General features: G+C 40.3%; 1 protein-coding gene across 1 annotated transcript in view; it reads right to left on the minus strand.

The window, feature by feature from the left end:
- LOC137627680 (uncharacterized) overlaps positions 1 to 13,351 on the minus strand; it is a 180,797-nt gene that overhangs the window by 1,404 nt on the left and 166,042 nt on the right. The window lies entirely within an intron of this gene.

Raw genomic sequence — 13,351 nt, forward strand, 5'->3', positions numbered from 1 at the left:
AAATATAGTAGTTTTTTCTAATGAACCTTGCCTTGCCTTCGTACTTGCTAACATTCTCAGGTTTTCCCCATTAAGTGTATTATTCTTCCTATTTCCATCAACTTTCTATTTTATAACTAGGTACAATTAGTATCTTAACAATGAGGATGAAATTTTTTGAAAATATTTGCCCTCCTGGGAAAGGGATGCCATTGGTACCATGTTATATCACAAGAGTTGTAATTGGAAAAAAAGCAGTACGGATGCTTCTATTTGGATGGGGAAACAACTGTGCGATGTGAACTTCCACTGCAGAGTCAAATTGTCTGATTACTGGTAAGTTATAAAATTTTGAAGCACTTTTACATTGATAAAAGCCATTGGATGACTTATTGCATCCAAAGTTTAGATTCTGGAGCATACACATATTTAGATAAATTCACCCCGTCAATAGCTGTCTACAAGTCACACTGCTAATACTGACTTAGTGCGAGCTTCTCGACCTATCAAAATCCTGATACTTATAGCTTCTCCAAAAGCTCAGTTTAACACACATTTACCCACAAAATTGTAAGTAAAAAAAATTATATTTTCTCTCCCTTAATTAAACACATGCCCTTGGTAAAGGAATGGAAACACTAGCGTTAAGAGGTGAACTAGAAATTTGATCATGGTCTCATAGCTACTATGTGGCCTAGAGCCAGGCGATCTTCATTAACAAGCCAAGATTCAAGATATTCAGCAAATCCACTTGCTAGGCCATTGAGCTGCTGCTTACACCCTTTCCAAAGAAATACAGTATTTCTACAAAAATTTAGGAAGCTGCAATACTAAATACTGTACCTTCACTTTCAAATCTTTCAATAGATTTCTATCTAATTCTTTGAGAGCTGCTGTAACTAAGCTTCATATTAGGAACAGAAAATGCATTTTGATCGAAGGGCAATCAGGGACTAATCCTACAAAACAAAACACACACCCTACCTGTAGTTTTGCCTAAATACTGAACGTCTATTACTGGAAGTTTTCTGGTTAATCCCTTTCATCCATTTCCAAAGAAGGTAGGTCATAAAAATAAGGTTAACCTTAAAATAATTTTTGGCATTGAAAAAAAACTATTGTTCCCCAGAGTCTACTCTGACAGCACTTTAGTCGAGTATGATTTTAGCTAAAAACTAATGTCAACAGGTAAAGTGTTTTAGCAGAGATCTTTTAAGAGATTTTCCAATGGCTCAAAATCCATCCCTTTCAAATACTGTAAAACCACATCTAAGTTCCAGACAAATTACCTTATTACTGGAGGCCTTTCAATAATCAACGATCTAAACAACAAATTTTTAATTAATTTGTATTTTTCCTAGCTATACAAACCTTGATCATTTATACGGGTTTACTCTATTGCTGCTTTGCTATGACCAAAATTAAAGTAGTCCTGTGGTTCTGGCAACATTGTATGGTTGCCCTCTGGTCCCACTTGCACTGGGTAGGTGTGATGGACCCCGGGACTCAATCCTCACTTTGCTCTGTTAACAATTACAGGGTGGACAAGGCTGGAAATATAAATAAAGGACTCAGGTTTGTATAGCTAGAAAAAATAAGTTGAAAAATTTGTAGTTTGTTCCTACGCTAATACAAACCATCATCATTTATATGCAAGTCTTTCTCAAGTGGGAGGAAGGCCCTAAGTGAGAATATTGGAGAATCTGACCATTGACCCAAAAGAAAAATATATGACGTATGATTGGTTTGGACGAGGCAAACCTCAAAATGAACTGGAGATAATAGAGCCATCAAGGTCATAGCCTCAAAATTAATTGGAGGGAAGTTAGACTGTCACAATTTGTAAGAAAAACTTTCATGATTATTAATGTCACAGGTATCCTTACCTTTATATGTGGTCATCAGTGTAGGCACTACCTTCCCAGAGAGGAAGGAAGATACCATTAATTCTACACATACCATAATCATGCTGAAAATAACTTTTGACATGACATCCTGCCTAGTATCCGGCAGGAGCATAGGTTTTAAACAATCTACATAGTAGTTACAACCGGGCCCGAGAAGAATGTCAAAAAATCTGTGCATACAATCTTTAAGGTAATGGGCAGTGACGGTGATCTGTCTCTTCCAAACACCAGTCATGGGCCTTGAGAGGGACCCCAGTCGATACTAAAGATTTTTATGGTCTTTCTCAACCAGAAAGAAATGGTTTTCTTGGTTACTCCCTTGTTTCAACTTATGCTTACAAACTAGTCAAGGATAAGAGGGCAAAAGGGTGAAGTCCTCTGTAGATGAAGGTAGACTGCCCTTATAGGGCAGTTACAAATTGTCTGGATCATCATTTACCTCCTTGATTGCTAAAATTGTTAAGGAGTCAGATCGATTATCATTACAGTACTTGATGAATTTTGGGACTAGCCAATCAATGCTCCAACAAATGAAAATGTAATCTTTCCACCCCTTGAAGTGCAACACTAAATGGAACTAACCTTGTAGCTCGCTCACTTTCCTTGATGATGCGAGAGCTAAGAGGAACATTGTCTTCAATGTTAGGTCTGTCTGCTTTGTGGAGTGGTCCTGGTGGGCAAGACCAATTCATTTGACAGTTTCTGGCATCCTGACAACTGTCATTGACGTAATATTTATCATAATGAATAAAAGAATACAGTATTAATTAGAACCATAAAAGTAAATGATGTATTCATAAAACTTAAATAGCTTTCAGAAAACCTGCTTCTGAAGTAAATCTAAAAAAAAAAAATGCTAGCATAGTACAATATGTCCTGCCCAAGGAATCTTGGCAAGGATAAACTTGCCATCCTCACCTCAAGCCTCAAACATATCTATTTCTTAAGGTGTTGAAAGTGGGATATTCAGTCAACAAGCGAGTCACTGTTAGGGGTACCAAACCGTCATCGCAATATGGCTGTTGTTGGCCAGTCAGAAATTACTGTGTTAACAGTGTGTGACCAATGCGGAGATGACAAAGTCGACTCCCACTTTTGGGGCATCATGTTATACCTCCAAGGAGATATAACATTCGTTATTCCTCATCTTATTTCCATCTACGCTATGATGCTATTGCCAATTATTATAAATTAAACAATGCACAGTAAAAAATAATTACTTAGGATGGGATAACTTCTTGGTCGCAGCAACAATCCAGTTGCAGCATTCTTTGCCAGTAAATCTGCCTTTTCCTTTCCAGGCACACCTACATGTGCTGGAACCCAGCAAAATTGAACTGTTATACCTCTTAGCCCAATAAAATAAATCTTTTAAAACTTAAGGGTTACTGGAATTAAAAACTTCTAAAGCTTGTAGGACACTTCTTGCAAAGTACCTATCTGATCATGAAAGTGTGGGGCTCTCCTGTATTAAGGAGTCACATCTTTTTTCACAATTGATGATATAATGTTGCCCTTGTGTTCGCTATATCATCATCCCATAAAGGATGTCTACCATTCAAATCTTCCAGCAAGAGAAGAGGTTGAGGGAGTTATTGAATCACTTCTACTATATTATTATAGATGTTATTTGGATGCAAAGAGCAAAAATGTGTATTTTCTCCCTATATCAATCTCTACAACAACTGCCAGCAGATGGGTATGAATAGGCAAGGATAATTGGAGCACATCTCGAACAACTTATGTAAAACTTCCACCATGACTCCCTATAGCTAACATAGTCTCAAGGACAAAGAGTATTAACCTCAAGCTTGCTCTCCAGTAGACATACAATTATAAGAATGTGCCCATGAATGGGGAGTTTAAGTTCTTCATATTTGGCCCTTAACCCTGACAATTCCATCACAAAATGGAGGAAAAAATTAGGCTTAATTCTGGAAGACATCTTGGAGGTGGTCTCCCCATTGGGAGTCTTTTTATTTAAAATTATTTCCTGTATGCTTCTTTAGAGGGTCTTGATAAATTGGGTTTTACGTTTGCCAATTTATGTTCTTTTGATCTAATTGTTGAAGGGGATGGTGAACCTCAACTTTAACTTTTAATTGATTTCTTTATCTGAAATATCAACAGACAAAACTTCATATCTATTTGATGACATAGCTTAAGTGTGCTTATGGAAGGGGGTAAGAGAGATGGAGGTCTCTATCTCCTCTGATTAAGAGGTGGCCATTTATCAAGTTTTGGCATCTTCCCAACTACATGTGTACCTGATAACTCCTCAGTGATACCTCCGTCAAATCAGGTAAAGATACAGCCTAAGAAAGATTAGTAGTATGTTTTGATCTGGAAGACAGGTTCAAGAGAGATGGGCCAAGCATTAGGTGATGTTCTTGCCATATCATGCAGCATGTTATCAGGAGATGGCGCATTTCTTTTTTGGGACTACTGGCAGTAATAGGTGGGTTGGTATTTTTCCTCACGTTTTTAATGCCTTTGCATACCTTATTGATTTATTCAATAGTCTCTTGGCATGCCCCACTAACTGTTTGATATTGGAATTATTGAGGGCAGCCTCTTCTAACCTATATAGTTGACAGCTATCTGTAGATTTGAATCAAATTGCAGTTTAAACACCTGGTCTCAAGAGTATTTTCTCCATGGTAAAATTCAGAGCAAGTGCTACACATTTTTTCTTTTTTTGTGAACTTTAATAAAAGGATGCCCAAATCTAAAACAATTTTAACACTGCAGTGGATTCTGTTTAAAAGGTCGAACTTTAATCCTTTCATTTTTTGTCAGTGAGGAGAGGCACATCAGAATCCTGAAAAACAAGGATAATCATTGATGTCCCAGGTACTTTAGGTATTTTCCACATTCTTAATGGTTGCATGGCCAGTATCTCCTCTTCTGTCAACTCATACAAGTCTATCAAACTATCTTTTCACTTCCATAGCTGATGTTTAGATCGAGTTTGACATCCAACTTTTTATCATTATCTGTCTTTAGATTGGATAATATAACAGATTATGTGTGATTTGGCATTTATGAGAATCTATTTTTTCCACAGAGATAACTCCAGGTGCGATGGTTCCTAATTCTGGAGAAATTTGCAGATCTTGAAATAATTTCTTGTACCCCCTTTCCCCATTTAGTGTGAGCAAAAATCCACATTGGTGGTTTTGGCCTTCTTTGGGAGGGCACAACCACACCTCTCTATAAATCCAATTGGCTGGTTTGTACACCTAGATTTTTAGATACTCCATCAACACAGAGCACCCTTGATATTTGAATAATTATTTTTAATATTCATAATGTTACAGATTGCATTAATTGCTGTCATGATTGTCAAGATATCCACGGATCCCATTTGTCATCTTCGAGTCATTCTCATCTTTGATAAATAGCATTCAAATGCTTTATATAGCACATCAATGTGTGTAATGAAATTTAGGCAACATACGGGATTTTCAGTTTCTGTGTTTTGTCAAAATTATTAGATTTTCAAATACACAAAGAATGGTACGTTTTAATTCCTAAGCTGTCAACAGTGACCGGTGGGGAGAGTCAGCATTTCTTGGAGGAGGATGAGGTATGATTTTTCGAAGGTTACATAATTAAGGATGGGGTCTTTTTGGTTTGTTGTGATTGGATAGTTTACCAGCTTGAGAAAGTAATCATTGGTTGGAGAGGAAATTTGCCTTCTCCACTATCAGCACAGCGAGAGTATATTTCCCAATTGGTCCACTCCATACCGACCACTTGGTTAGCACCCAAAATAGAGGCACAGGTGTGAGCAAAACCCACCTGTTAGAACCGAAACCATGAAAATATGGAATCATCCTCCTCATATCTGTAATGATGGGCTTCCAGCCAGAAGCCGAGTGTCCTACCTAGATTCCCTATGACCCAACCATTGAGAATAGTTCCACTAAATTATGTCCAAACCATCTCCAGGATGTCTGAGATCATCTATCACTCTCACAAACAGCTTTAAATGCAAATACCTCCCAACCATTATCCCTTCTTCCATTCATTTAAGCAGGCAGTGAAGGAGTAACTATGTGGAAATAACACCATTTAAGAAACTAAATATAAAATTAAATTAGAAATATAAGAGAAATATTACTTGGTTAGGACAGCAAGATGAAAGAAAGTTCATAAAATTAGGAGGTCGAAGTAGTATTGAGAAGCAGAAATAGGAGTGAGAAATTCAGATTTGAATAGGGAGAGCAATTTCCCCAATTTCGAGAGCCCTCTCGCCCGTCAATGCCTCAACATGGATACAATATATCCTATTGAAGCACAATGATTTCAAGACACTCTCTCGGCAAGATTAAGGTAGATAAGACTCCCCAAAACTTCTGATAAAAGCCAAGATTTCCCACAAGGTCAATTCCCTTCAGTCTGAAGACCTGGCTTTAGGCCTAGTGATTGCCTTTCACCACTGTGACCGAGAGAAGTTTCTCCTCCTGCAGAAAAACACTGTCTGCAATCAGTGGTATAGGAAAGCAATGTTTTTCCTATGACACCAATCCCACAAAAGACTAGTTTGCCTAAAAGACCACAGTAGAGAGATCCTGAAAGTTGCTTCGCAGTCTGTCATACAAAAACCTCTCTTTTGGGGAAGATGCTGGATAATCTCCAGCCATGAAGAAACAGGCTGAGCGCAGCTTTGTGAAACTTTAATGAGAGGCAGACATAAAAGATTTAGCCTATCTGGAAGTTCTCTTGGAACTTCCATGAGAAGATCTAGAAAGATCCGGGTACTAACCCACTTTCAGCCACCTTGGCACGACTAGCATTACTCTCAGGTTCCGACACATCCTTATTCTGTTCAGAACCTGACAGATCAGGCAGAACAAGTGAAAAAGCAAAGCTGTCCCACCAATCCCAGGGGTGTTGGAAAGTGTCTTCTATTACTGCTGCTGGGTCTGGGAGTAGAGAACAATACAGAGTTTTGTTCAGATGGGTGGCAAACATGCCTATGATTGAGGAACCACAGTTGGGAAACTTTGCCACTAGAGGATTCTAAGACCATTCTAAATAAACTATCATCCCTACTTGGTTCATATTGTCTACTATTACATACTTTTTCCTTGAGATGAATCGGGCTGAAAGATGAACGGCATTCAATTGAGCCCAGTGTTGCATCCCTACTGCCAACTGGCATTGGAGGTGGAGTAAAGCTATGGATGTTGCCTTTAGTTCCAGGTAGTTAATGTGAAATGACTTTCCTTTCTATTACTATATTCCTGAAACTTGTTCCTTCCTCAGATGAGCTCATTAGCCTTGGCAAGAGGGTTATTAAAGAAAAAAAAAAAAAAATAAAGAGTATTAAGTCTAGAGCTGGAACAGAGGTGATAAAGCTAACACTCTCTCCTCTTTTAGCCACCATTTAGAAGCCTTTTCATGTCGAGGAATCTTCAAAAGAGCCGATGAGGGATCGGATGTCTGCGGGCACTGGCGCTTTAGTGCATATTGTACCGAGCGAAGATGCATCCTCCTGAGGGGCACCAGTTTCTCTAGGGAGGCAAGGTGACTGATTAGCTATTGCCAAATATGGACTGGGAAGAACTCTCTCAAGAAAAGATGGGATTTGTCTCAAATGCTGGACTGTCTGTAGATAAGACAGTAATACCTCACAACACTAAATTAATTAGTTCTGGAGTGGCTTTCGTTTCGTTAAAATTGTGTGTTACGAGTCGCATTTTGCATGTAAATCATCTAATGTATTCCAACCCCTACAAAAACACCATTAAATTTTATAATAAAGCTACAGTATAATCACAATAATACTGTACAGCCAAATACATTTGAACGATTCAGTATACCTAAACTAACTGTTGATACCTGTAAATTACGTAGTTATTAGAACAATGCAATAATGGAAAATACAATACACTAAAATATTGCACATATACAAAATATACAGTACCATATGTACTAAACTCTCGTAGTTAACCCTACTATAGAGATAATTTTCTATCGAGTAAACAACCCATTCTTAATTTTCTAATGGGTGACTTATTCTAGGCATGGCTGGCAAATCTCTTTTCTTATGAAACATTTTTCACAACGGGAGTCAAATATATTAGTTTTGCAGCGTAAACATTTTGTAAGCAAATCCTTTTGTGAAGAGGGGTATGACTGTACACTGACATGGACAGTATGTTCATGGGCAAGTACTGTAGATGACATTGAAGGTACTCACCATTTCGTGCAATTTAGCACGTTAACAAGATCGTGGCAAAAAGAGAGAAGCAGCTCTTTGCGACTGATGAGACAAAATCTGACTCCATCAGTAGCAGCCAGTCATCCAGGTAGTGCAAGAGCCTTATTCCCATGGCATGTGCCCATGAGGAGTGTATCATATAATGACTACCGTAAGTTACATAGCAAATTTCAATGCTATAGCTTTAAAACTAAGGGAGAAGATAGAATTTGATGATCAACAAGTATAGTTTTGAGTTACGGAGCCCAGAAAAGGGATTTTGACGAAGGAAAAATCTATTTCTGGGCGAGAGACCTGTGCCGCCCAGTGAAATACTCCTTTTACATCATTTCTAAGGTATAACTGCTATGAATTTATGAGAGAAAAAATTGTATAGGAATGCTAGGTTGAACCCAGCTCGCTCACCTAATAGGTGTCGGTATAATACTGGGGCGTGATAAATCACAACCAGAGGCCTCGCACCATTTAGATATCTCCTCCCAATGTCCCTGTTACAGCGAGGTGCCGTTCAACACCTAACTCCGATCTCTACTACCAACATTCCAACCCACGCCTGTGACGTCCCTCTTTATAGCACCCATGATTGGGGCCCTAGAGGTAGGGAGAAGGGTGGGTTCACTCGGCGGCACAGGTCTCTCGCCCAGAAATAGATTTTTCCTTCGTCAAAATCCCTTTTCTGGGCTCCGACCTGTGCCGCCCAGTGAAATAGTACCATAGAATAGGGGCCCAAACTTGGCACAATACCTGAAGGGAAGTAATTAAATACAAAATACCAAAACATGTTTAATTCAGGAACAAGGATATATAAGGAATCCTGAAGGTAAGTACTCTCAAACATTAAGGGAAAATAAATACAATAATGGCAAAATTCCACACTAGGGATGGCTGGTAAGGCAAGGCAAATAATGATGCAGAGCAAAATAAAAAACATCCTTAATGGTCAAATAACAAAACCAATTCGTGGGAGAGAAAAACTATTAACAGGTATAAACAAAAACAATTCGTGGTAAGGTAAGATCATTAACAGGAGTATAAAATAATACACCATAAGGGTGTAGCTCAAGTAAAACAAAACCAAAACCAAGCAGGAACATTAAGGAAGGCAGGTAGGAGGAAGGAGGATAGAGCAAGACGTTGTGATTAAGACTCATTACTTTTCAGGAGAACCACATTCCCAGCTGCTACTGTAGCAAATTTTAGAGCTTCCAAAGGCTTTAGGTAGGGGCGTTTAAAAACTTTAGGGGACTTCCAGCCTGTATATTTCGTAAGCTCATCAAAATTCATGTGGTGGAAGAAATTAACTGAAGTAGCTACAGCTCGTATATCATGGACATGGGGAAATGATTCAGGGTTAGCCTGTTTAATAAAATAAAGAATCTGTTGTCTGATTCCTTTCAGGCTAATGGTTCCTCCATTCTCTCTAATGAATAAGGGCCCTGTGGACTTCATGGAAGTTTTCTTTAAGTAGGATTTCAGGGTGGTAACTGGACACAAGGATGGGTCCTGATGAAGTGGAACAATCTTCCAGGAGGACCATCTGTTCTGAGGGTCCTCATTTTTAGCCAAGAAAACTTTGTCAGGGGAGAGAAGGACTTCTTCTGAAGAGAGAAACTCAATATGGCCTGGGTCTCTAGTCAAAGCTGACAGTTCTGAAATTCTGGCGCCAGAAGCTAGGCTTAATAGGAACAAGGTCTTTCTTAATAACGCTATGTAATGGCAAGATTCGTTAAGAGTGTCAGAGGCCAGCTTAAGGACATCATTCAAAAACCAGGAAACTGCTCTAGGGTGAGTTGATGGTTTCAATCTGGCGCAGGCTTTTGGGATTGACGAGAAGTATGAATCCGTAAGGTCAATATCAAAACCAATATGGAAAATCTTTTTCAAGGCTGAATTAATCGTAGTGATGGTGTTGGCTGCAAGGCCTGATTCAAAGAGTTCTGAAGAAGGTGACTGTCAGATTCATAGTCATCTTTTCAACCTTTGAGTCCCTTAAAAACTTTGCAAGTTTTTTAACAGCCGAGTCATATTGTTAGAGGGTAGATTCCCTTTTGTCTGATTCCAAAAACAGGGTATTTTGGGGATCAATAGCAGCACCTCTTTGGGCTGAAAATTTCATGAAGTCCATAAAGTTAGGGCATTCTGAATTCTTGAGGAAGTGAACACATTGCGAGTTTGTACTACTTGTGTTAGAATGGGATTGGGTATCTGTCGAGGGTGGAGACCCAGTTCCACCAACAGAGGAAACCAACTGCTCTTGGGCCAGTTGGGGGCTACCAGAGCTACTTGGCCCTTGAAAGACCTGAATTTGTCCAACACTTTCATCAGAAAATTTATCGGAGGGAACAAATAAATCCTCTCCCAAGTGTTCCAATCCAACGACAATGCGTCTGTGGCATAAGCCCGAGGGTCCAGGTCGGGGGCTACGTAACAATAGTTTGTGGTTGGACTCCGTCGCAAACAGGTCTACCTGGAGACCCGGGACCTGAGATAAGATCCATTTGAATGAGTGTCGATCCAGGGACCATTCTGACTCCAGCGGAGTCGTCCTCGAAAGTGCGTCCGCCACTACGTTCCGCACTCCCGCTAGATAGACTGCTGACAAATGCCACTTGTTCGATGCTGCCAGGGAAAATATCGCTAACAAGACGTGATTTATGTGGGCTGACTTGGAGCCTCCTCTGTTTATGCAGTGGACTATGGCTGCACTGTCTAGAACCAGTCTAATATGAAGGTTCTTGGCTGGGGTCAGACGCTTTAGAGTAAGGAATACCGCCATGGCCTCTAGAACATTGATGTGAAGCTGTCGAAAGGCAGTCGTCCATAGTCCCTCCATAGTCCGTGGACTTTCCTGTGTTGGGAGTATCCTCCCCAACCTGTTAAGGAGGCGTCTGTGTGAATGACGAGTCCTGGGGCCAGATGTCGTAAGGGGACTGACTTCGACAGACTTTTGACTTTTGTCCATGGTCTTAGTCTCTTTTTGAGAATTGAGGGAAGTCGAGCTCTTTTTGTCTCGATACTTCCCGTTTGCCCTGGAGCGCCATACTCTGTTTATGTCCTTTAATTTGGCCTTCAGAACAATATCTGTCACGGAGGCGAACTGCAAGGCGCCTAGGATTCTCTCTTGGTTCCTCCTGGATGTCAACTTGTCCCTGATAACGCGTTTCGTAATTTTTGCTATTTCTGTCCTCTTGGCTTTCGGGAGACATAGCGTATGGGAACGTACAGTAGGTCCCATTGTAACCCCAGCCATTGAAACTTGGTCTCCGGGACCAGGCGGGATTTGTCGAGGTTTCCCTGAAACCCCAACTGTCGAAGGAAGGTTAATACTTTGTTGGTTGCCGTGAGGCAGTTCTCGACGTTGTCTGCCCAGACGAGCCAGTCGTCTAGGTAAGCTACTATTTGAATCCCCTGGGTCCGTAGTTCTTGAATTACCGTCTCTGCCAGTTTGGTGAAGATCCTGAGCGCTATGTTGAGCCCGAATGGCATCACTTTGAATGCGTAGGCTTGGCTTCCTAGTTTGAAGCTTAGGAAAGGACGAAAATGCCTTGCTATCGGAACGTGATAATAGGCATCTGTAAGATCTATAGAGATGGTGACGGCCCCACGGGGAAGTAAGGTCTGCACCTGAGAGACTGTTAACATGTGGAACTTGTCGCATCGAATGTAAAAGTTCAGACAAGACAGGTCAAGGATTACTCTTCGCTTGTCTGAGCCTTTCTTTGGCACGCTGAACAAGCGACCTTGAAACTTTAATTGATGAACCCTTTGGATTGCGTTCTTCTGCAATAGGTCGTCCGCAAACTAAATTAGCTCTTCCGTTGGAAGTTGGTAGAAACTGGTTGGTGGAGGGGGCCCTTCTATCCAACTCCACCCCAGACCTTTGGAAATTGTGCTGAAAGCCCAATTGCTGAACTTCCAACGATTCCGCAAGACGTAAAGTCTTCCCCCTACCTGAAGATTTTCAATGGGCAGAAGAGGATTTGCCTCCTCGGCCTCCGCGGAATGTCTTGCCTCGGGTGAAACCCCTTCCGCTACCACTGTTACGAAAGGCCCCTCTGGCGCCGGAGCCTCTGGCGCGCTGGTAGCCTTGGAAGGAACCTTGAGATTCGTAGGCTGGGTTAAAGGCAGGGGAGGTAGCATATGAGGTCGATGCTACCTGAGCCTGAGGGACCAACACTTACTGTTGTTGATTGATTGATTGATTTAAAGTTTTCAGGTATCCTGACATCTGAGGTCATTGACGCCGGTAACATTTAATTTATGTATACAAAAATAAAAAATAAAATAAAATAAAATAAAAAATAAAAGAGTATTCAATTAAAATCATAAAAGTTGAATGTCAAAAGTTATAGTTTTCAGAAGACCTGCTTCTGAAATAAATCTAAAAATGCCACTTGCATGGTAGGACACATTTCCAAGAATCTTGGCAAGGATGAACCTGCCACCCTCACCTCAAGCCTCAAACAAATATCTATTCCTCAAGTTGTTATAATTGGGGCATTCGGTCAACAAATGCCTCACTGTTAGAGGTACTAAACAGTCGTCACAATACGGTTGGTGTTGGCCCTTCAACAGAAACTCGCGTGTCAACCGAGTGTGACCAATACGGAGACGACAAAGAGACGTCTCCCATTTTCGGGGCATCATATTATACCTCCAAGGAGATATGTCATTTGTTACCTCTCGCATTTTATTCCCATCTAGGCTATCCCATTGCTGTTGCTATTTATTGCAAACCAATTTCTTGATGTCAGGTAAGAAATCATTACAGGGAATGGGATACCTTCTTGGTAGCAACTCGGATGCAGCCTTCTTAGCCAGTGAATCTGCCTTCTCATTCCCAGACACCTACATGTGCTGGAACCCAACAAAATTGAACTCTTATACCTCTCCGTCCAATAATAAAAAGCCATTCTAAAATCTTTAAAACTAGAGGGTTATTAGAATTAAAAACTTCTATAGCTTGAAGGACACTCCTTGCATCACTAAAAATTGTAAAATTACCCTCCTTCTCCAACGCTATTTTCTCAATAGCGGTTAATATGCCATACAGTTCGGCAATAAATATGGAAGCGGTCAGAGGAAGTGCACTTCTACAATTAAAACCATTACTATGTACTCCAAATCCAACGCCAGCATCAGATTTGGAGCCATCAGTATAGATAAAACTTGATCCTCTATGTTCTTTAACATGTTCATTAAAAAGACACCTGGCTTCTAGGTCTGACATATT

Source organism: Palaemon carinicauda, chromosome 35 (genome assembly GCF_036898095.1).
Source record: "Palaemon carinicauda isolate YSFRI2023 chromosome 35, ASM3689809v2, whole genome shotgun sequence".
Lineage (NCBI taxonomy): Eukaryota > Metazoa > Arthropoda > Malacostraca > Decapoda > Palaemonidae > Palaemon > Palaemon carinicauda.